This window comes from Nannospalax galili, unplaced genomic scaffold (genome assembly GCF_000622305.1).
Source record: "Nannospalax galili isolate Female #2095 unplaced genomic scaffold, S.galili_v1.0 scaffold162, whole genome shotgun sequence".
Lineage (NCBI taxonomy): Eukaryota > Metazoa > Chordata > Mammalia > Rodentia > Spalacidae > Nannospalax > Nannospalax galili.
In genome coordinates this window covers 2,557,519-2,581,254 of record NW_008350388.1, presented here as the reverse complement: position 1 = coordinate 2,581,254, position 23,736 = coordinate 2,557,519, and positions in this window count along the sequence as shown.

The window sequence follows — 23,736 nt, the reverse complement described above, 5'->3', positions numbered from 1 at the left end:
ACACACAGAGAGAGAGAGAGAGAGAGAGAGAGAGAGAGAGAGAGATACACATGCATACACAAAATTTTAAAATATCACTCGACAAAGAGCAATGTTAAGAAAATGAAAATACATACCAGATTAATTTTCATATAAATCATACATTTTTTTCTCACAAAACTTACATCCAGATTCCATCTTTTAAAAATCTTAAGGCTCAAGAAGACAAGCAATCCAATAAACATTGACAAAGTATTGAATACGTGTGTGTGTATGTGTGGTAAATAAGCACATAGAAAAAAAGCAACATTATTTAACCACTAACTCAAGGCAAATTAAAACCATGGTGAACTACCTCTATATATCAACTAGAATGGTAAACAAAATAAACCACATAAAAACACTGTATATATACCAAGTCTTGACAATAGTAAAGAACAGCTAGACCTTTCTTCCTAGCATGAATCCAAAAGTGGTACAGCCACTTTGGAAAATCAACTGGCATTTTCTTATAAAGTAAAACATGTACATACTTACTCAGTGATGTGTCATGCCTGTTACACATGAGCAGTGATCATTTATGCCTTCACAAAAACCTATTGAAATGTCCATAGTAACTTTATTTATAATTAGTATAGAATTAGGACTAGTATCCCCTCTATCCCTAAACTGGTGAGTGGAAAAACCATGGTACATCCAGACAGTGGAATATTACAATTCAGCTAATACAATGATGAACTTCTGGTTCACACAGGAGCACTACTAAATCACAAATAATTTGTCATATGAGAATTACCAGGTACAAATGCTTGGAAAATACAGGATCCCATCACCTGACATTTGGGGATGGGGAGAAACATCCAAAGCTCTCAGGACAGAGCAAAATGTTAGGTTCAAGTTTGGGGTTGAGGTGGGGCTGACTGAAAAGAAGTGTAGGGGAGATTTCTGGAGCAGAACTGTTTTGTAGCACGTACTGGTGTACTTAAAACCCAGTATGCTCATTAACTCCTGAAGACTTACATACCGCAAATAATGGGTTTTAGCGTGTGTAAATTGAAAAAAGAAAAAAAATGAATGAAATGATTTATGACAAACCTAACAAGCGCATGGCTAAATCTAGAGCGTACAAACAACACCGAAAGGGTTATGCAAAGTTTTACAATCAGGATACTAGAGAGAGTCCAGGTTTTACACGAGGTGATTGATTCACTTCTCAACATGATTCTAAGGATCAGTGTTTCCAGTTTACAAATGAAGAAACTGAGGCATTGAGAGAATGAACAATCAGTAAACACCACTACTAGAAGACAGAAGACTGTGGATTTTGACTAAGGATTGCTTGGCAGTGTCTTTGTTCCTTTATTAGTTCGGACCTTCCTCTTCTGTTGTGTAATGGACTGGCCAAAATCAGACACTGGTCTTTCTCTCTACTGTACTGTCCTTTCTCAAGGTGCTATAGAGTTTGCACTGGGTCCCCATGAATTTTCAGGACTGTGGGCAGTAGAGAGTCTAATGAAGCACTTTATACTAGGTATTCAATTTTTTAATGTTATGAGTGGGGGCTTTAACTCAGCAGTAGAGTACATGCCTAACGTTTGCCAGACCCTCCACTTGATCTCCAATGTGTGTGGGGGAAACATATCACTGGAGCATTCATAAGTGAAGAAGTAGTTTTGGATTAAGAATTACAAGATTTATAAAATTCATCAATTGTGCCAGGTGAGGTGGTGCATGCCTTTAATCTCAGCACTTGGGAGGCAGAGGCAGGTGGATCTCTGAGTTCAAGGCCAGCCTTGTCTACATAGTGAGTTCCAGGACAGCTGGGGCTACAGGGAGACCCTGTCTCAAAAAGACCAAAAAAAAAAAATCATCAATTGTGATTTGTTCCTGAAGTGTTCAGAGATTTAGAAATGTCCTACTTATAATTCTGGACTAGCATTAAGAAATCGTGTAGAGAGAGAGAAAAAATCACTCTTTTAAAGATGGTGGGAAGAGTTCAATGTGAAAATGTCCAGGGTTAAAAATATTTAATTACTGTCTGGGTGTGGTGGTGTGTACCTTTAATCTCAGCACTCTGGGAGGGAGGAGGCAGAGGCAGGAGATCTTTGTAAGTTTGAGGCTAGCTTGTTCTAGATAAGGAGTTCCAGGCTAGTCAGGACTCTACTTGTGAGACCTTATCTCAAAAAAAAAAAAATAGCTAAAACTGATTTCATTCAGTTAAAGATCCTATTCCCATTTCCCTGCTTTTAATGAAGCTGTTGTATGTATCTGGAATTTGAACACTTTAAAGAGAACTTTTGAGCATAAAACTTAAAGTGTCTGAAACGATCAGGTTATCTCTACTTTCTGCTAGTTGTGAATGTAGAGAAGCCTCAATATAGAGTCTTATTTATATTGTTACGGTACTTAAATGTAAATATGATATTACCCAATGGACAGATGACAAAGAATATAAAAACTTAAAATGTAATGGAGGCAATATTCCTAAATACTTTGTAAATGATTAATTGTTCAAATACATTTTTAGAATAATTTGAGTAAACAAAAACAGGGCACTTTTCAAATGTTAAAATAGCTTTCAAAAGAATAAATATTCAGCTATAAGAAAGAAGAAGGTTCTAGAAAACTTAATGGTGACTGTGAAATGGATTATAAAATAAAGTATAAATATGACATAAAGAACAGAAATAAAAAGAAACCATTATGTCAATTACATACAAAAATAAAGCTGCAGGAACAGCCCCAGTTCAGTCCTTTCTTTCGGTGTTTGGGGTTTGTTTTGTATTGGAATTACTCAGATATTACTTTAGATGTTGCCATCATCTCATAACAAAATATTCTGATCATTCACCATGGCAGCCGAGGGCGCTTCCTGGTTCACCAGCAGTGTTCTTCTCACACAGCAGAAGGGGTGAGAGAAGCTTTCCTGGTTCTCTCTGATAAGGTTTGAACCCCCATTCATGAGTCCTCTGCCAAATGCTCCAACTCTTCATTCTCTCCCATTGGGAATTAGGATTTCGACACATGAATTTTGGGGGAGAGACAGAAGACAGCAGGTGGAAAACGCAGTCCCCTAATTTGCCATACTCTTTGTCTAGTTCTTTCTGAACAAATTTGAAAAAGGGAAATGGGATTTAGAGTAATGAAAATGCAGCTGTTCCTAGTTGTAAATGCAGTGATAAACTCGGAGCACTCACAGGAAGGAGATATGAGATGCTCACCTGGGAGCCTACAGAATGCTCTGCCCACTGGATCTGCAATATTCTGGGTGTGTGCTGAGGCCATGGTCAGCAGTAAATAGACTAGGTATTTCAAGGCATGCTCACAAGAGCGTGTGTGTGTGTGTGTGTGTGTGTGTGTGTGTGTGTGTGTTTTCTGTTTGTATATGAGTGTGCACAGCCGAGGGGGGAGGAGAGAATGAACATGAATCAGATGTTTCTATTGCTTCTTAATTTTCTTTTTTCACAAAGATCTCAGTATGACACGTAGTTATAGGCTATCTATCCTGCACGGTAGTACTGAAAGACATGTGCTCCACAGCCCCGAGGAAGAGCCTACACTTTAGTAAAGGAGACAAAGATACAATTAAGAGATAACCAGCAATACTCTGGTCAAATGAACGAACAACTCTGGGAACTCCAAGGGAACCATTTATTGTCTTAATGGGAGTGGGGGGTGAAGAGTATTCTAGAGAGTTCTAGGAAGGTAGGCATTCAAATATAAAAGTGAGGCAATTATTCCAGACACCTAAGATGTAGCAAGGGCTATGCTCTGTCCTAGGACACCAGGTAGCATGTGTGAGGATCTAGGAGTCTCTATTCTGCTGTGGCTGTCAGGAGGCTGGTGGAGGGTTGGGTAAGGAGGTCAGATCCAAGGAAACAATGGGTCAGAGGTGCTAGAAGAATTGGAAGGGAAGCCGGCTGACAAGAACAAAAAGCAAATCAGCAAAACTACCAGCCAGAGCCTAAACATTTCTATTATTTTTTGACTCCATGGGCAAAGTAAGATATGGTAAGCTTTCTTAAAATATAAGCTTTCCCCAAGTGTTTCTTTGAACATGCCATTACAGGGTGAGTCTTGTAGCCCCTCACAATTCCATTTGTATTCTTGCACTTCTTGAGGCACCAAGGAGAGGCTGTAACCAACTTTACCATTTCTTCATAGACATTTATAGAATACATACTTTGAACCTGGAACTGTCCCAGTCACTGGGGAGAGAAACAAAGGGGAGATGGGACACTCAGCTTAAAGGGATCATAGGGTGGCTGAGCTGGTATTCAGGAAGGGGCCTCTTCTGTGGGTACAGGAGAAGAGAAGGAGGGCCACATGTTAACATTGAACATAGTGAACAAAGGAGCTAAAGGCAGATGGATTCCTGCTGAGCCCCTGAAAGAAGGGAAAGTAATGGAAGGAAGTGTCAAATTCTGACATTAGGGAAAACTTGATCATGATTCAGTGTCAGAAACTTTTTTTTAAAGTTATCTTTCACTACTGGGGGTTTGTGAGACAAGTGTTCTACCACAGAGCTAGACTTCCAGCTCTGTTGTTTGTATTTTGAAGCAGGATCTCACTCTGTTACCCAGGCTGACTTTGAAGTTCCTATCCTCCTGCTCCTGCCTCTCAGTAGCTAGAATTACAAGTCTTAACCACCAGGCCTAGAAACAACCCTTGTATGTGTGTGTATATGCATGCACACATGATTGTGCATTCACATGTGTGTACATATGTATATGTGGCAGCCATGCTGATGTCTTCGACAGGATTAATCAACAGTTCGGGGCAGGGAATTCTACCTTTGACACCTGCAGCATCAGAGGAGAGATAGAATAAAGAATCCAAGTGGACCTGACACAGGTGAGTCCGATCACCTGATGGGTTTCAGAATTATTTTTGGAGGTGCTTGAGAGGGTGAAGTTTCTGTGGTGAGGAAAGAAAGCCAGTGAACAGTGATTTATAACCATGTTTGTGGCTCTTTTTTTATGACCCCAACAGCCCTGTGAGCTGAGAAGATTTAAGGCTTCAGTCTCAAGGAAAACTAAGATTCAGAGTCAGGGCAGTGGAGCCATGAGCAGAACAGGGGCTCTAGTTAAGGTTAGCTCCTTTATCCTGTTTTTCACAAATGATCATCACAGTAGTATTTACCCATTGCATGATATGAATAAATAAAACCCAGAAAACCATCTTTAAGCTGAAAGAATCTACCTATACCACAGAGTGATTCGGGCATCTGTTCATAGCTAAGTCCCAATCGTATTGGTAAAAGCAGGTGCCTGAATTCTTTTACCCTGTTCAGAAAAGCAGCAGAGCCAGATTGTTAGGATGCTAATCCCTGTGCAGGTCAGTGCACATCAGCATCAGTCGTCAGGCTTCCTTCCATTTCCACTACCTTTTCAGTTTGACCTTGTAAAGACTGAGAGAGAATTTGAAGTCACTTCTACCACCTGCCAGATACAAGATAAAGTTTTTTTTTTTTTCAAAATAGACAAAGGCACCAATGTTATTGCTAGTAACTATAGATTTTTAAAAATGGTTTTCAAGGTCAATATATATTAATTGAGAGTGCTACCATAGTGCTTTTTCTAAGAATTGCCTGGGCATTACCAGAAAGTAACAGATCTCCCTGGCTTTCAGTGTCTAGTCCACTGTGCTCACATTGGTAGGCACTAAGCAATGTGAGGCTCAGAAAGGAAATCTGACCACCGGGGCAGATAGGAGGCACCTGTTTTATTGTGTTCAAACTCGTCTGCTTTCCAAAGACCATCTTCCTTCTTTCCTTCAAGAAAAAAAGAACAAACAAGCATATTCTTTGAATTCAATTCTATTTAGGAAGGGTTTTGAAACTAAAAAGAGATAGGTGTGTGTGGGGGGGTGCACATATGTGTGCTCTACCAGCTTTTGCAATATGCCAACGGTGCTGTATATAGAATAAAGAAGCTTCATTTCAGATCAAGGTGATAGAGGTCATAAGACAGCAGTGTGAACTCCCTCTTTAATGCTGAGTGTGACGGGATTTTTTTAAAAAGTCTTTTGTGAGGCGGCCCATATGGATCAGCATAGCACCTAGTCAGAGCCCAGCTAATTCCTCTGGAAGGAAAGGAGAGGCTGTGAACCAGACAGGAGCAAGCAGTGGTGCGAGCAAGTTTATGCCAAGTTGAAGGCTGCAGTCACCTGCCGCTTTGTGCCACTGTCTCCACAGCACATCAGTGGCACAAGGTGACACTTGTCTCTCCATTTCTTTAGAGAAGCAATATCCAGTCATTATGTGACTGTGGATCGCAGGGCCCACCAATGCTCAGGTTCACAATGGGATACTGAAGAAGGATGAAGTCATTGGTACCAACTGTACAGAGTCTGGCAGCAGGTGTCCCTAGTCCTTTGCTCAGGTGGCTGTCCTTTCCCTCCTTCCTGTTAAGAAAATTATCCCTCAGGAGATCCACCTCCTGAAATTACTCTGACTTGAGTTCTTTCAAATTGTGATTATCCAAGAGCTAATTACTGCCTTTTGCATCATCAGTGCCTTTTTCTTGCCTTCCCCTGTCCCTCCTGCTGCTGTCCATTTCCCTGTCATTAGCACTTCTACCAGAGACTAAGGAAGGAAGAGGAGGCCAGGCTCCAATCAGCCACTATAGGTTGGCAGCAGCATGCAGGTTCCTGGTTGGAAGGGATTATAGTCTCAGGTTCCGAGTCAGCAGCATACTAGGGTTCTTCCTGCTACCATTTGCAGAGATAACAAAGAATGTCAGGGGATGGGAACATGGCTCTGTGGGTAAAGTTATGGTTGTGCAAGGAAGGACCTGAGTTCAGAAAAATATTGGATGTGGTGGCACACACCTGTTATCCTATCCCACCACTGGGGACATAGACACAGCATGATCACTAGAGCTCACTGGCCAGTCTGTCTAACCAAGCAGTGAGCTCTAGGTTAAGTGAGATATTTGTCTAAAAAATGAATGAATGAATGAATGAATGAATAGGTAAATATGTGGGGAAGCAATTGAGCAAAGTACTTGTTATCAGTCTCTTGCCTCTACCTGTATACCCACAATGCTACTCTAAGAGAGTGGAAACACACACACACACACACACACACACACACACACACCATTCTCTGTGAACCATGACTCTGAGCCACCATAGACTTACAGCCCCAGGAAAGTACAAGGTGTAAATGGCACCTCAAGAAAGAAGAGGAGACAGGCTACTGTCTCAGAAATACAGAAGCATGGGAAAGGAAATCTGCCCATTCTCTAGATTTATTGTTCTAGCCTCTTGTTGCTGTGACAAACACATGACCAAAAGCAAGGGGAGGAAAGGGTGTATTTCAGCTCCCACTTTGCAGTCCATCTTCAAGGGAAACCAAGGTAGGAACCCAAGCAGGGCCTTGGCGGTAGACACTGCAGCAGAGCCCATGGAGGAAGGCCGCCTACTGGCTTGCTTCTCCCAGCTTGTTCAGCTTGTTCATCCTTGCCCATGGATGGCATCATTCACAATTACCTGCATCAATTACCAATTAAGAAAATGCCTCACAAACATGACCACAAACCAGTACAATTGAGAAAATTCCCCAACTGAGGTCCCCTCTTCCCAGGTGTCTTGGCATCTCTAGTTTTGTGTCAAGTTGACAAAAACTAACCAGCACATTTATCCTGAGGGAAAAGGAATTGGTGGAGCATGCAAGGCCTCTGTGTCTTTGTCATCCCAGAGTGAGGAGAGAGAAAGGAAGTGACATCCTCCCCTCTTGCCACCTTCTATGAGGTCGTGATTCCAGGAGATGAGGCTTAGACAGAAACGATGGTAAGAACAGATGTCTACCCAGATTCCAACATGTCCAAACAGATGAGGTCACATTGCCTTGCCTGTATAGAAAACCTTTCATCAGGGCACCCCAGTCTGTTGGTTTACTCATCCCAGTTTGCCCAAATCTTTCCCAGCTTTAGAATCTTGGAAACTCCAGTTCTGAGCAATATGAGTGGTTGGCTACCCTATCCCAGCCCTCCCACACTCCATTAGATTGAGGAAACCTTTGTTCTTAATGAAACGGGCAGGTCTCTGTTTCAATTTTTGCTCCTTCAGATGTGCACAGAGGCTTCATACAACAAACACTAACTAATCCATCAATCACTGGCACTTATGACATATCGTCACTGCCATATGGACAGTGTTTTCTTTGCGTCATTTCCACTATGACTTTTTTAAGGAAAAGAAAGAAGTCCCATTGTGATGCTCTTTCCTTCATTCAGTGGTGTGGGTCCCACGTGCTTTCTCTCTCAACAAAGAAACATCACAATATGCATTTGCTTAAAGTCATTAAACAGAATGGATTTTGTCACAGGCAAGGAGGGTACAGCTCCTGTATTCCACTGTGGGTAACTGTGAACCTGTCCACCTTGGGGACATTGAGGTGTCATTCCTCTTTGTCATGGTCTTGCTACTACCCAACTTTCTGAAGACACGCCTGCGAGGTGGCAGCTTTTCAATGCTGGAAGCACGCTTTACAAATTCTGAGACTGTTAATTCCCAGGGAGCATTTTATCACTCTAAGTAGTTGGCTTAATGAAACCCCATCAAACACAATAGAAAAAGCAATATTTTTCTTTTGTTCTTTTTACCCATTTTCACATTTTAACAAATGTTATTTCCTGAAATGGATATTTAGATACATTTACCTCTGAAATACTCCATTACTACTATGAATTCTATTAGCCAGTGTGCTTATTATATTAATGTTCAGAACAGGGATCACTAGACATGACATTTATTTGAGAAAATTAGGAGAGAACTCTTCAGAATTAAATAACTTAATCCTTGTTTCTGATTGCGATTCACTCAAGTCACCATAGTTCCTAACTCCCTTAGCAACCTGCATTTAATTCTGTCTGGAGAAACTCTTTCCCTAGGTATGGGTTGGTCCTGAAGCCAGACCTTGCTCTGCCCAGGTGGCTCAGATGTTAAATTCGTACACATATTCCATTCTCTGCCTTAGGAAGTCCTTGGGACCTCAGAGCTCTTGCTTTTGTACAACGGGCTGTGCTAAGAGGCCGCTGCACAGGAGTTACAAAGGCTCTTGCTTCCTCTTACATACTGGGAAAGATTTATTTTTGAAAGTGCCCTTTCTGTGACTTGGGTTGAGATGGTGGCTTTTGCTCACCAAGCATCTGTTCTAGTTTGTTTCTCCACTGTTGTGACAAAACACTCTGACCGCTACCAACTTGGGGAGGAAAGAGTTTATTTGTCTTACATCTCCCAGATCACAGTTCATCAGGGAGTCCAAGATAGGAATTCAGGGCAGGAACCTGGAGGCAGGAGCTGAAGCACGGGCCATGGAGGAACGCTGCTTACTGGCTTGCTCCCCTGGCCATGCTCAGCCTGCTTTCTTATACAACACAGGCCCACCTGCCCAGGGATGGCACCACCCACAGTGGGCTGGGCCCTCCCACACCACTCATCAGTCAAGAGGATACCACACAGATATGGCCACAGGCCAGTCCTATGGAGGCAATTCCCCAATTAAGGCTTGCAACCGGGTGTGTCAAGTTGACACGAAAACTATCCAGCACAAAATCATTTCACTTGCAAATCCCTCCTCCTCTTTGCATCTCTTAGGAGAGGCATTGGAGAATTCAGCTGATAGCCATGCTATGAACAGCATCTGTTTCTATATGAGGAAGTGATCCAGCCCCTTGAGCTGAATATTACCCTGTTTCAAATTGTGTGCACGCATGCAGGCCTCCACAGGACTTTTAAGCTAATAAATGAATTATTCTGTTTCTATTCCCAAATGTTCTACTAGGTGTCTACATTCACTTATCACCTGCCAAGGACTGAGCCTTCTCAGACTAGCAAGGTTAAATGGCCAGAAAATATCAAGGCAGAATTCCAGATAGTTAACTAGTTCTGAAGATCCTAGTGGATCTTCAGCGTTGACCTCGAATAGGAGGCTCACTGACTGATACCAGTGTGTCTAAAACAGCCTACCCTCTGTGTAGAGAAGTGAAAAGCTGACATGTTGAGGAGAGTTAAACGATGAAAAGTGATTAAAAGCCTTGGAAGTAGGAACTTGAATTTAGAAAGTCAATGACATCTCTAGGCATGAGAACCTGAGTAAGGACTAAATGACTGCAGGGTTTGGACTCAAATTCAACACAATGCCAAGCTCTCTTGCCTTCAGGGACTTGCTGCAACCACTTCTTCTGCTGGGAAATCTCTTTCCTCCCCTTTGACTCACTGTCCTTAACTTCTTCCTTACACAACTTTTCACCCTGCTCACTTCATGTAAAAAGCTGATTCTCTCATGAAACCTTCCTTAATCCTTCCTTGCTGCTGCTTAGATAAGTGTCTTTCTGTTTGCTCCCAAAACCCCTGTCCTTAATCCTATTGGGATTGTAATATTAACCACTTATTGAACATTTATTTGTTATTAATTTATTATAATTAATATAATTAATTATAAGCTCATCATACACAGGATCTAAGTTACTTTTTATTGCTGTGATAAAAACATGACCAAGACCAATTTGGGGAGGAAAGGGTTTACTTGTCTTACAACTCACAGTCTATCATCAAGGAAAGCCAAGGCAAGAACTCGGGGCAGGAAGCTGGGACACAGACCGTGGAGGAATGCTGCTACTAGACTGCTCCCTTTAAAGGTATCCAACACAGTACCTCATTTAGATATCCCAGCAGCCTCTTAGATAAGTACTATCAATATGCTTGTTTTTTAATTTTTCTCTTGATTTATGTTTATTTTATATGTATGAATGTTTTGCCTGCAATGTAATCCTCGAACTCAAGGTACGATGGTTTTTAGCTATCATGTGGATGCTGGGAACCAAATCTGGCTGTCTGTAAGAGCAGCCAGTGCTCTTAACTGCTGAGCCATCTCTCTAGTCCCAATATAGTTATTTTTAAGGTGATAAAAGAGAAATGCAGCGATGTTTAGAAACTACTGTCCTGGTTGGTTCCAGTTTTCAACTTTACACACCTGGGAAGAGGGAACCTTGACTGAGGAACTTCCTCCATCGTATTGGCCCGTGACCATGTCTGTGGGGCATTATCTTATTGTTAATTAATACAGGAGGGTCTAGCCCACTGTGGGCACTGCCATCTCTGGGCAGGTGAGCCTGGGGTATAAGAAAAGTACCTGAGAAGCCAGTCAGCAGTGTTCCTCCATGGTTTCTGCTTCAGTTTCTACCTCCAAATTCCTGACTTGAGTTCCTGCCTGACTTCCTTCAATGATGAATAATGACCTGAAAGTATAATGGGAAATAAACCCACTCGTCTCCTACTTGCTTTTTGTTGTAGTATATATAACACTAGCAGAAAGTAAACTAGGATACCTATTCAGTTACTGAGGCCCCACCCCTTCCCGATAATCTGTAGGTAGATAATGGCTGCTGGGGGAGAGGAGGCATTTTCTTCAGTAGTGTTGACTCTGATAAGTTGCCATAATCCTGCCTCCCATGCCCCTGTGAGCAACCCTAACTGACCTCAGTCTCTCTCTCTAGAGAGAGAGAGAGAGGGCACGAGGTAGAAAGGAGTTTAATTAGAAGGAAGGAAGCACTCGTAGAGAGAGGGGACGGGAACAAAAGAAGGTAATGGAGCAAATATGATCAAAATACATTATATACACATATAGAATTGTCAAAGACCAAAGTAATTAATATGAAAAAGATTGATATCCAGAGTGGGAATTCTTCCCCCTTACAACTCTTACACATTTGCAGTTGTTTAAATCTTGGTTTTGAACTTCAAGGACACACAGGTTAAAGGTAACACACATCGATCCTATCCCTCAATGAGAGATATGTCCAAGAATTTAACCATCTTAACCACTGAACTGGCTAGTTAAAATACTGTGTGTGTCGGGGGGGCATGTATGTGTATAAATTTAGCCCACACTCATTTGCCCTCAAGGTATTTGAAGGATAATCTTGGTGTTTTCTTGCATTGCCATTCTTTAAACTTGACCCAGAGTCAAACTTAACCTCTAGGTTTTCTATGATTTTCTCCTCCATATTATCAATAAGGAAAAAATACACAGGTTTCAGAATGATTCTTTGAGTCCATAGCAAATCACATCTCAATTCCTTTCCATTTGGCAACAATTCCCTCAGCTAAATGTCTCCCATGCAACCTTAAATAAATAGAGCTCACGACTCTTTCCTATACTCATGATAGAGAGACTTTATTAGATAATCAAGCAGGCTATTTCTTAACCCAACCCTGCATGTAGACATTATTAATCAAACAGACCTGGCATATGAGATAAAACTTATCTGCCACCCCTATTTTATTGTGTCATTTTCTCACTCTTCCTCGCAACATTAAAGACATTAAAATGTAGTGTTTTTTTTTACAATTAGAGGAAGAAAAGAGATTAGCATTTTATAAGTAACTTTATATTTTAAATAGACTTTGAGAAAAGGCTTGAAATATAAACTCACTCTTAAATCTTAAAAACAGATTTGAACTGAAGTTGTTGATAAATATACGATAATTTTAAAATGGTTTCTGCTTGCAGAGTTTATAAGCAAAATGAATTTTTATCATTTTTTCCCTTAAGAAAGCATTTAAGGAATGCCTAGTTGTATGTGATTCTGTGCTAAGCATCGAATAGATAGATAGATTTTTGAGAAATAATTTTAGAGTTCATAGACATAAATTATTTTATTCCTATGTCTACAGAAGTTAGAAGAGTCTTAGTTATAACTTAAGGCATTGTTTTGTAAGGCGTGATTTGAAAATATGTATGTCAAGGATTCAAAGAGCAAAGTTATTTTCAGTGATTATGCTGGGCTAGAAACAGAATATCTCATCCATCCCAAATCCACCAAATCAGTTTTACTGCCCAACTGCCCCCTCCACCTCCAACATTTCAGAGAAGATATCAGGTTGCCGCTCAGCTGCTGGGAAAACTGATGATCAAAAGTCAGGACAATGCTATACTTCAGAGATTTTCTGAGAGGGAAACCTATGGTCTGGAGGGGAAGGCACTCAGGGTAAATGACCATGTTTATGCCAAAGTCACCCAGAGTCCTCTGATTCCTGTCTGTCATGGTGGACCCAGAAAGAGCTGGCTGGAGTTAATGTGATAGACTATCTCCCTTTTATCTCTGGGGAAGGAAACATCTCCCTTGACATGCGTTCTAATAGCAATGATCTGCATAGCCTTGTAGTATACTCTCACTAAATGGCTTTGGAGGTGGAGTGAATGATTTTGGTTTGCTTTGACTATTGTTCTATCATGGAAACAGTTTTCTGTCTCATATGCAGTAGACTGATAGTGATTACCTTCTATTTCTAAATAGCACTAGCAGGGATTCAATGACAATTTGAGCAGCAGGATACCCCCTAGCACTGCAATGGCTCCATAAGCAGCTATGCAACTGGACTTCTTTGAGGGCTGAGGTGAGCCAAGGGACTGATGGAGAGAGAACTTTGTCTTGAGAATGCTGTCTTATTTTCCCGTAAGAGCCAGTCCCTGAGAGGCTTTGAGTACAAAAGACCGGGAACCAGCAGTACATGTACATTTTAGATCTTGGCAGACACTCGAATGCCACCCTAGTCCAATGTAATAATGGTATTCTTTCAGGACTGTGACCCACCACAGGAAAACCAGGAGGGTCACACAATGGCCAGAAATTAACTCTTGACATACTTGTAGCTCTTCCAGCAAGCACCAGGGCTTAATATTCCAGCCCTAGAAGAGTTGATCTCCCCTGGTGATAGCAATCTGCCTTTCAATTTCACTGTCTCGAACAGCCAGCTGTGAGCCTTTATATAACATTTCACAGTCCCTTAATTACCGCATGACAACCTCAGGGTTGCTAATCCTAATACCTTTCCGAAGTGAGGGACTTGTGACATATCAGCAGTTTAATATAATTCCTAATTCCTTCTGGGGTAATCATGTTTGGTGGAAGATGTAGCTCTTCCCAAATACAGTGAACGGTGATCCTTAAAATGTTAAGGTAAACTTTTTGGTTTTATCACTAGAAAGAAATGGTCTCTGTGTCATAGTGATAGGTGTAGCAGGGATGTTAAATATATAATGAAAAGCCAAATGGAAATGACTTGGAGGGAGAAAGTGGGTCTAAACTGGCTGGAGGATTCCTTGGATGATTTGTTTCATTGCTCAAGTGGAGCATGCTGGTCTTTTTCTTTTCTTCGTAGAAACTGGGTCGTAGATGCAACATTCCTGAGCCATGTGGTGACACAAGAGAGCTTTAAGCTTTGTCTTAACATGGCAAACAGGACAGTTTTTATTACCAATGGACATATGACACAGACCAAATGGCCAGGCCAAATCATTCAACATCTGTGTTCCCTGGGACTCAGATAGGCTGGTGGGGTTGCTTGCTTTTCTGCCTGAGTTATGATGCTTCCAATGTAAGAAAGCAATGACTCAAGTCTACATTTCAGATACAGCTGTGCAAAACTAATATGAACTTTGAAGTTTGGTGAGTTTCCTAATACCCCACAGTGTATGAGTTAATCAACAAATACTGGCTCTCAGCTGCACACCTAGTATTTTGCTAAATGCTCCAGGAGACATTAGGTAGTGTTGTAATCCTCTAAGAAAGTACAAGGAGATGGTTTGAAGTGCGGTGGGCATGGGTTTGAATCTTCTACTCATCAGCTCACCAGGTTGGTGACCTTGAATAAAGAAAGTTCCATTGTGGGACTCCACTATTATATGAGGTTCTAAATGAGATTTATGGGACTGGGGAAATGGCTCATTCAATAAAGTGCTTGCCTAGCAAGCAGGAGGACCCGAGTTTGGATCCCTAGTCCCCATGTAAAAAACTGGGTGCAGTGGCCCCAGACTGTGATCCCAGCGCTGAGGAGGCAGAGACAAGGATGATCCCTGGGGTTTACTAGGCAGGCAGTCTATAGAGCTGCAGAGCTCTAGGCTCAGTGAGAGACCCTGTTTGTCTCAAAAAACAAGGAGAAGAGGAACTGAAGATGACACCTGACTTTGACCTCTGGCCCCTATACACATGCGCATGCGTGCACATACAAATGCATACACACACCCGAACATACAGAAAAATGAGTTTTATGAGGTTGGAATTTCTACCTCGTGCCTCTTTTCTGAAGTTCAGACTTGGATATCCAATGGTCCACTTGCTGTCTTCACTCAGACCAAAGCCCAGTTACAGAGCAAACACTCAGGTGCGTGATGCTCGTCCACCCCACTCCCACTGAGATCCTCAGTACAAACTCTTCCCTCCAATTGAGTCTATCCCTCAACAGCATCCCAGAGTTCCCAGCAGGCCCTTCTTTCCTAGCATAATTCATCAGCAAGTCCTGTTGGTTTTACTCTGAAAATACATCTTGGTCTGGCTTCTTTTCTGTCTTCTATGCCCTCTACCCATAACCCAGACAGGCCTCAGTCATCGCCTAGGAAGCTTTGGCAGCTCTTTCTCTTGATTTCTTTTTTCTTTCTTTCTTTCTTTCTTTCTTTCTTTCTTTCTTTCTTTCTTTCTTTCTTTCTATTTATTTATTTTTTGGTCTTTTTGAGACAAAGTCTCCCTGTAGCCCCAGCTGTCCTAGAACTTGCCATGTAGACCAGGCTGGCCTTGAACTCACAGAGATCCACCTGCCTCTGCCTCCCAAGTGCTGGGACTACAGGCATGCACCACCATGCCAGGCTATTTTTTGATGTGTGACTTCACTTTAATGTTATTTAAAAAATTTTTATTATTACTTTTATGTGTATGAATGTATTGCCTGAATGTATGTAAGTGCTCCATGTTGTACAGTTCCCACAGAGGTCAGAAAGAGCATCAGATCCAGAACTGAAGTTATGGATGGTTGTTAGCTGCCATGTGAGTGCTGGGAACTGAACCTGGGTCTCTTAACCACTGAACCATCTCTCCAGCCCCTATAACTTTCTTCTTAACCTTTTAGTATAATCTCTGTAATGAAAGCACTTACTATTGTTTTAAATAAATAAATAAATAAATTTATTTATTTAATTAGTTAGTTATTTGTGTGGGGGGGAGGGGGGTAGGTATATTTGGGCCTCTATGCCACACCAAGCATATAAAGGTCAGAGGACAACCTTCAGGATTCAGATCTTCCTTTCTTACCATGTGGGTCCTGGGGATGGAACTCCGGTTGTCAGTCTTGGTAGCAAGTGCCTTTATCTGCTGAACCATCTCACCAACCCTGTAGTGAAAGTATATTTAGTGCCCATATTGGGACTTTTGGTTCTGGTAGAAGCACTGAAAGTTAGGAATTACTGTTTCTCAATGGTTTCCAATCTCTGACTTTACTTATTTTGGCATGCAAATTATCCACATTTGACCATGGGTGACTTCTTCAATGGATTTTCCCACCTCAGTGACACGTCTCATCACTTTTAGGAACGCTTTCTCACTCCTGTCCTAACAAGATTTTCACACTCTCTTTGTGCAACTTCTAGAACTGGCCCGTTCTCCAGGCTTCTGGTTCATTTTGAGGGGGAATAGGATCGAGGTCCTAGGTATGCTCAGGACTTCTAGAAGAAATTGCTTCTTGGTCATTCTAGAAGGCAGACCTAGAAACATGTGCATCTATACACAAGTTCTACCTAGACACATAGACATATAATACTGGTCTAAGCATATAATATAGTTTATAGCTTAGATATCAACAGTCCTGTTGTTATCTCCAATTGCTCTCTAGTCTCTCAGGTTCATTTGCTTCTCCTTCATGTTGGTGTGCCCTTTCTTTCCCAGTCAGAACCCTCGCCTTTTACTTCCTCCATCTTTTCAAATGTTTAAATTTTTTTTTCAGAATTTTTTCATTCTTACCTCTTCAAATCCAAGTGAAGTCAAAGGAACTAAAGATTTGCAATTCTTTTCCCACATCTATCTCACCCCGCATGTAGGGCTTGACAATCAAATTCTGTGTTTGGGAGCTTTCTGATTATTCTCTGGGTTTTTATCCTCCTCTAAGTGTGATTATAGTGTTCTATGAAATAATACCATTTTCTTCATTATTATTTCCATTTTAGCACTCCTACCACATCTTGACATAATCTTAGTTTTTGAATATTTTGAACATTAGCATGATTCCAAAGGCTGAAGTTCTAGGAGAAAGAAAGTGTCAGCCCTCACACACACATAGTAGATAAGAAGTAAGAGATAATGGGCCTACTGTTTCTGGTCTGGTTTATGTTCTTTAGTCAAAGAAAGCAAGTCTGTGATTTTTTCTTTTTCTGTTCTTTCTTATACAAAAGGCAGCATCATTGTGTTGGTTACTTTCTTTGTCAGTATGGCAAAATACCCAACAAAAACAACTGAAGAGAAGGAAAGATTTACTTCAGCTTGTGGTTTTAGAGTGTTCATCCCATGGTTGTTTGGTCCTATGAACTTGGGCAGAACAACCATGTGGCAGATTTTTTTACCTGGCTGACAGGAAGCAGAGAGTAAGGAAGTGACTGTCACCCAGGTGTAAGTACAACCTTCCAAGGCCCTTCATATTCTACTTATTCCAACGAGGTCCAACCGCTTAGACTTTTCAGAACACTACCACCTGGTGACCAGTTATCCAACACATGAGCTGTACAGAGCATTTACCCCTCAACAACCACACATACACTCTTCAGCACTTTCATTTTTTTCATTACAGAGTGTTCTAGTTTGCTTCTCCATTGCTGTGACAAAACACTCAGACCAATACCAACTTGGGGAGGAAAGGGTTTATTCAGCTTACATCTCCCAGGTCGTAATTCATCAGGGAGCCCAAGGTAGGAACTCAGGGCAGGAACCTGGAGGCAGGAGCTGAAGCACAGGTCATGGAGGAACTCTTCTTACTGGCTTGCTTCCCTGGCCCCTGCTTAACCTGCTTTCTTATATAATTTAGGCCCACCTGCCCAGGGGTGGCACCACCCACAGTGGGCTGGGCCCTCCCACATCACCCAATAATCAAGAAGATGCCCCATAGACATGGCCAGTCCAATGGAGACAAGTCACCAATTGAGGCTCCCTCTACCAAGGTGTGTCAAGTTGACAACTAAAGCTATCCAGCACAAAGGATGTTTCCTGAAAAGAGCTCTTCCTCAACTGTTTGACACCATTGGGCACATGGACTACGGTTTATTCCATCAGTTCTTGAACATTCCAGGCGTTACCTGTATTTTGCCATTATATCTAATGTTGCAGTGAATGAGTTTTCAGATGTCTTTTCCTATTATTGGAAGTTTATCAGCAGTAGAAATCCCAGCAGTCAGCTTGCTGAGTTAAGAAGTACAGGTAGCTAAGAATTCTGTGAGATGAGATGATGTTTCTCTCTATGAAAGCTGTACCACTTCTCAGTCAGCCCTGCATCAGACACCTCTTCACAGCCTTTCCAGCAGACCTCTCTATTGAGTTTTGAATACTGAATTTTGTCATCTGAAAGGACAACTCAGTGTGGTTTAGTTTATGTGTCTTTTATGTTTAAAGTTGTATATACAGTATCCTTATACATTCAAGAGGCACTTTATACTTCCTTTTATGAAAATTTTCTTCATGTTTTCATCTATTTTTCTATAGGATTTTCTCTTATATTTACTCTTTATATTAGTTACTTCTCTCGTTGCTACAATAGAATACCTGACAAAAACCAACTTGAGGAGGAATGACTTATCTTGGCTTACAGTTCAAGGGGATACAGTCCATCATGGCTGGGAAGGCATGATGGCAGGAGCTAGAGGCATTTGGTCAAACTGGCTCATCAGTCAGGAAGAAAAGAGTGAAAAGAAGTGGGACTGGGCTACAAAACCTGAAGTCTCACCCCCCAATGACACACTGCCTCTAGCAAGGCTCCACATCCTAAAGCATGTACAATGTTTCCAAACAGCACCACCAGCTAAGGACCAAGTGCTCAGATACATGAATATTTAAACCACAACACTACATAAATATTATTTGTATATTAATGATGCTAGCTGTTTATCTGTAAAATATATTTCCAATATTTATCAGTATTTCTTCTTATAAAGTTCTTAAAATTTTAATTTATATTAATTGTTCAATGTATTTTCAGAAAATATGTAAAGGCTAGAAATACATTCAGATAGAGAGGCTAGATCAACCCCACCCCCAAACAAAAAACATATCAAAACCACAGAATTAAATTATGTTGCCAAAAAAAAAAATCGTAAAATGGAAAACTAAAGATTTAAAGTCTTTAAGTTCATTACAGACCAAAATGTAAATCTGATTGCAAAATCATCTGCACTTCTGACATTTTTCATACGTGTATTCCTGTTTCACAGTACTGTGTGATAAATTTGCACACATGTCCTATCCTATTATTGTGAATGGAAACTCCAGAATTCAGCTTGCTGGTCAAGGAATCCATGTAATTCTAGTTTAGTTCAGGGAGACAGGTACATATTGTACCCTAAGCATGCTCTCATCATCTTACCATATTCCCCCTCCTCCTCCTTCTCCTCCTCCATCTCTTTCCTTTTATTCCTGTGAATAAGATAGTTTCACTTCTATGTTCTACATGCATACATAATTTTATAAAATCTAGGGACCATAAGTAAGAGAGAACACACAATACTGATCTTTCTGAGAATAGTTTCATTTCTTCAACATGACTGTGCCCAGTTTCACCCTCTTTCCTGCAAAGAACAGAAACCAAATCTCAGGAGACAAAATTGAGGAATAATTTTTTTCCAGTTAATTTTTATTTAATAACCACATACTTAGAAGAAGCATCTCATTACAACAGCACTGACATATTCAATAACAATTTTTTGAGATAAGATGCATCTTTTTCAAAATTGGCTATAAATTTTTTAGGTTTACAGTTGAATTGTTACAGTTATACAATATTGTACTCAGTATAAACCCTATAAGACATAAAATTAAATGAGGTTTTAGCCTTTAAAAAAGATCTCCATTTCATTATTGAAAATATACAATTTCATACAGAAATATTCATTTTCAGTGCAATTGATATTAAGATGTTTGCACATGTGTTTCTAATCTCTATATATCTGATTATTACCCTTGGCGCCTGTGTATGTCTATGAAGTTATTGGGTGGATTTCAATGGTAATGTTTATCACCTCTACTAATTAGCATGACATAAATTTCCATGCTTCCTCCTCAAATATAATACATTTTTAAAAAATTTGTTGATTTGTGTGTGTGTGTGTGTGTATCACACAGAACATCCCATACCATCTTATTTGACTATACACCCATTTCCCAGTTGGCACCCTCCCAAAGCCTCCCTCCCCTCACTAGAGCCCTTATATTCCGATATCCCTGCTACTGTCTGCTGTGCTATTGGCTAGTGTGCTATGGCACTATTATTATCTGGTTACTTTCTGAGCTCCTTGGCATCTGAGCATGGATATAAAGTCATCAGGTAGATTTCAATGGTAATGTTTTTCACATCTACTAATTATTATTATGATGATGATGATTTTAATCATTATTTTTTTTAATTTTTAATGACTACTTGATTAGAAGACACATTTCACTACAGGTTTAACATATTCCGTAACATGCTCCAGAGCAAGATTACATCTCTTTCACAAGGTCAGGCATCCGTGCTTGGTGGCACTTTCCAGGTAAGTCAGGAAGAGAGCAGGAGGCCCCCTGCTGAGAAGGGGAGTCCTTCCATTTGGCGCTGAGCCCCTTAGAGCTATGTGGACATGGAAGACTACAACCCTAACAGCAGGGTTTCCCAACAAAGACTCATTGTTTTTGCTACTGAGATGTTGGTGCATGCATCTCTAATCTGTATGCATCTGATTATTACTAGTCATAATCCTTTGCACTTGGACCCTTGGTGCCTGTGTATGTCTATGAAGTTATTGGGTGGATTTCAATGGTAATGTTTATCACCTCTACTAATTAGCATGATGTATATTTCCATGCTTCCTCCTCAAATATAATACATTTTTTAAAAATTTGTTGATTTTTTTTTTGTGTGTGTGTGTGTGTGTGTCACACAGAACATCCCAAACCATCTTATTTGACTATACACCCATTTCCCAGTTGGCACCCTCCCAAAGCCTGCCTCCCCTCACTAGAGCCCTTATATTCCGATATCCCTACTACTGTCTGCTGTGCTATTGGCACCCCAGCCAATCCCCACTACTTGCCCTTCTGTTGAATCTCATCAGCCTATCTAGAGGTCTTTGTTTTAGGAGGGTCAGCTGTTCTTCTTCTAGCAGCAATCAGTTGTCAGTACTCCTTTAGATAAGATTAGGGTCTGCTGTTCATTTTCCCAGTTCTATGTTGGGTTACTATTTGGGAGTCCCTTTGTTCACTCTGGCCAGAAACTCAAAAGAAGGTATCTGCTACCTGGCATTGTTGCTTGTTATGTAGCATTTAGCTATGCATATGGACTCTTAAGAAATTATATTGACCCCTTTAATCTTTGGTTATACTTTCCTTTTGGAAGTTTAAGGCCATACAGTTGGCCCGGATAAACCAATTTATTTTTCTCTTAAGGTTGTTTGAGAACCTGTTCCTCAGGGGTCACATGGGCTTGGGAGGAGCCCCTGGCTCCTTTCTTTTACCAGTTCCGCCTATGTGAAGATAAGTCAAAGGTCCTGCTCAACCATGGTTGGCTTCGCTTGGAAGCATGGAGGAAATGATTCCTCTGTGTTGACCCTCCTCTCTGTAGAAACTGGTTCAAGTCTATCTGGTGGGGTCTCCTCGGCCTCCTTGATCAAGAGGACAGGTGACCCACCATCATTACAGGACATTTTGAGAGATACTCATAGTCCCCTGGAACTAGTTGACCTAGGAGGGCAAGGAGCAAAAACTGTCCTTTATGTCCCTCTGACCAAATTATTATAGACCTCAAAGTATGTCTGTTAAATATCCAAGAAGGTTAGTTCCACCAGTCTGGTACTTTTAATTACTGTGTGCCATGTAGATAATTCTTGGGCAAAGACCAATTGTTCTCAGATAAACCTTACCTAGACATATATTTCTTGATCTGCTATGTATAATTTGTCAGTAGGTTGTAGGAGTAATATGGGTTCCTCTGGTCCCTCTGCCCTTTCTATACCATGTTTTCATTAGTTTTTGCTGTTGGACACCAGGTTTCAAAACTTAGTGGTTGTAAATAGTGAAGCAAGTGTCTCTGTGATAAGCTGATGAGGAGCCCCATGAGTAAATACATAGGAGTGTTATAGTTGGGTCATATTTAATACCCATTTTTAGTCTCTTGAGAAACCTCTATACTAATGTTCATAGTGTCTGGAATAGTTTATATCACCATCTGCACTGTATTTCTAATGTTATACCTAGATTCTGACTTATGGTTAAAAATCTTCTCTACACTCAAGTATGTAAGAATTCTGATATACATATTTTTAATTGAATTTTGTGTATTTTATACAGAACATCTCCAACATCTCATCTTTATACCCCCATCCTATTTTTATAGATTCAGTTTTTTTTGGTTTGTTTTAAAAAGTAGTTTATTGAATTTTTGAGAATTTTAATATATATTTTTATTAAATTTTTGTGTACTTCATATAAAACATCTTAATCATCTTTATACCACCTCTTCAATCCCCACCATAACCTGCCCGACTGAATTTCATGCATTTTGTCATATATATTAAGGTCTATCAAGTCGTTAGTGTACCCCGACATCCCTCAGTGCAAGTTCATCCACTGGGGTCTAGTCATCCACTGAGGTCTAGAGTCTCTCCCTTAAAGAAGATCAATTCTCCCTCACCCAGCAGTAATCAACTGCCAATAGTTCTTTGGCTAAGGTTGGGGCCTGTTGGCCAGTTCCCCAGTTTTATGCTGGGCTTTTGCCTGCTTGAATTTTCATGGGTCTTGTGCATACTGACACCACTGGTGCAGGTTCATATGAGCAAGGTTATGTAAAAGTATAACACTCTTTCCATATGGGTATGTACCTCCTCTGCTGGCTCTTACAATCTTTCTACCCCCTCTTCCACAATGATCCCTGAGTTCTGGATGGGTGAAGTTTTATATAGAAGTCCTGTTCCTTAAACTAGTTGACTAAACTATGACCATAGACATTTTAAGATTATGTGTATATTATTTTTGTCTCATGCTTTATATATCATAACAAACCTACATAGACCTTCATTACTTGCTTAGGCTTTCTAATTTTTTCTATTTTGGAAAATATCTCCATTCCCATATCCTTTTAACATCTTTTATATTCTCACTTTCTTTTTTAAAAATAATTATGAGACGTAATAGCATTAACAAATAAATTTTTCATCTGTTGTGAAATTTCTTTTCCTGGGGTGCTAAGCAATGCTTATTCCCTTTCAAGGTTCTAGTGTCGAGCCAATGTTTGATTAAAGTTTTACTGGGGAACCAATGAATTTATTGAGCTTACTTACTGAGATAACTGAGGGGTAGCTGAGGTGTATGTATGACCTGAGGGTATGCACACTGGAAAGCCTTTACCCAGCATGGATCATGCCTTTTCTTCCAAGCCTTTCCCAGATTGTATACTTTAGCCCTCCCCAAATCTAGGAGGCCATGTGTGATTAGGGTCAATTACATACAGTTGGCTGTGAAGAGTGGCTGGATAATGTGGTGGGCGTCCAGTGACCCTGTTTTGGCCCTCCTTTAATGAATGAGCACAACCGTCAACAGGCCCAATTGTGATGATGTTTGGCAATCAGGCTCAGCTGAAGTCATGATGATGGTAGTTATTTCATGCAGAAGGGACTGCTGTATAGCATTATCTTATTAAAAGGACCTGGGATTTAAAAGGATTTGGTGCTAGGATCCACATATGAGGGAGAACACC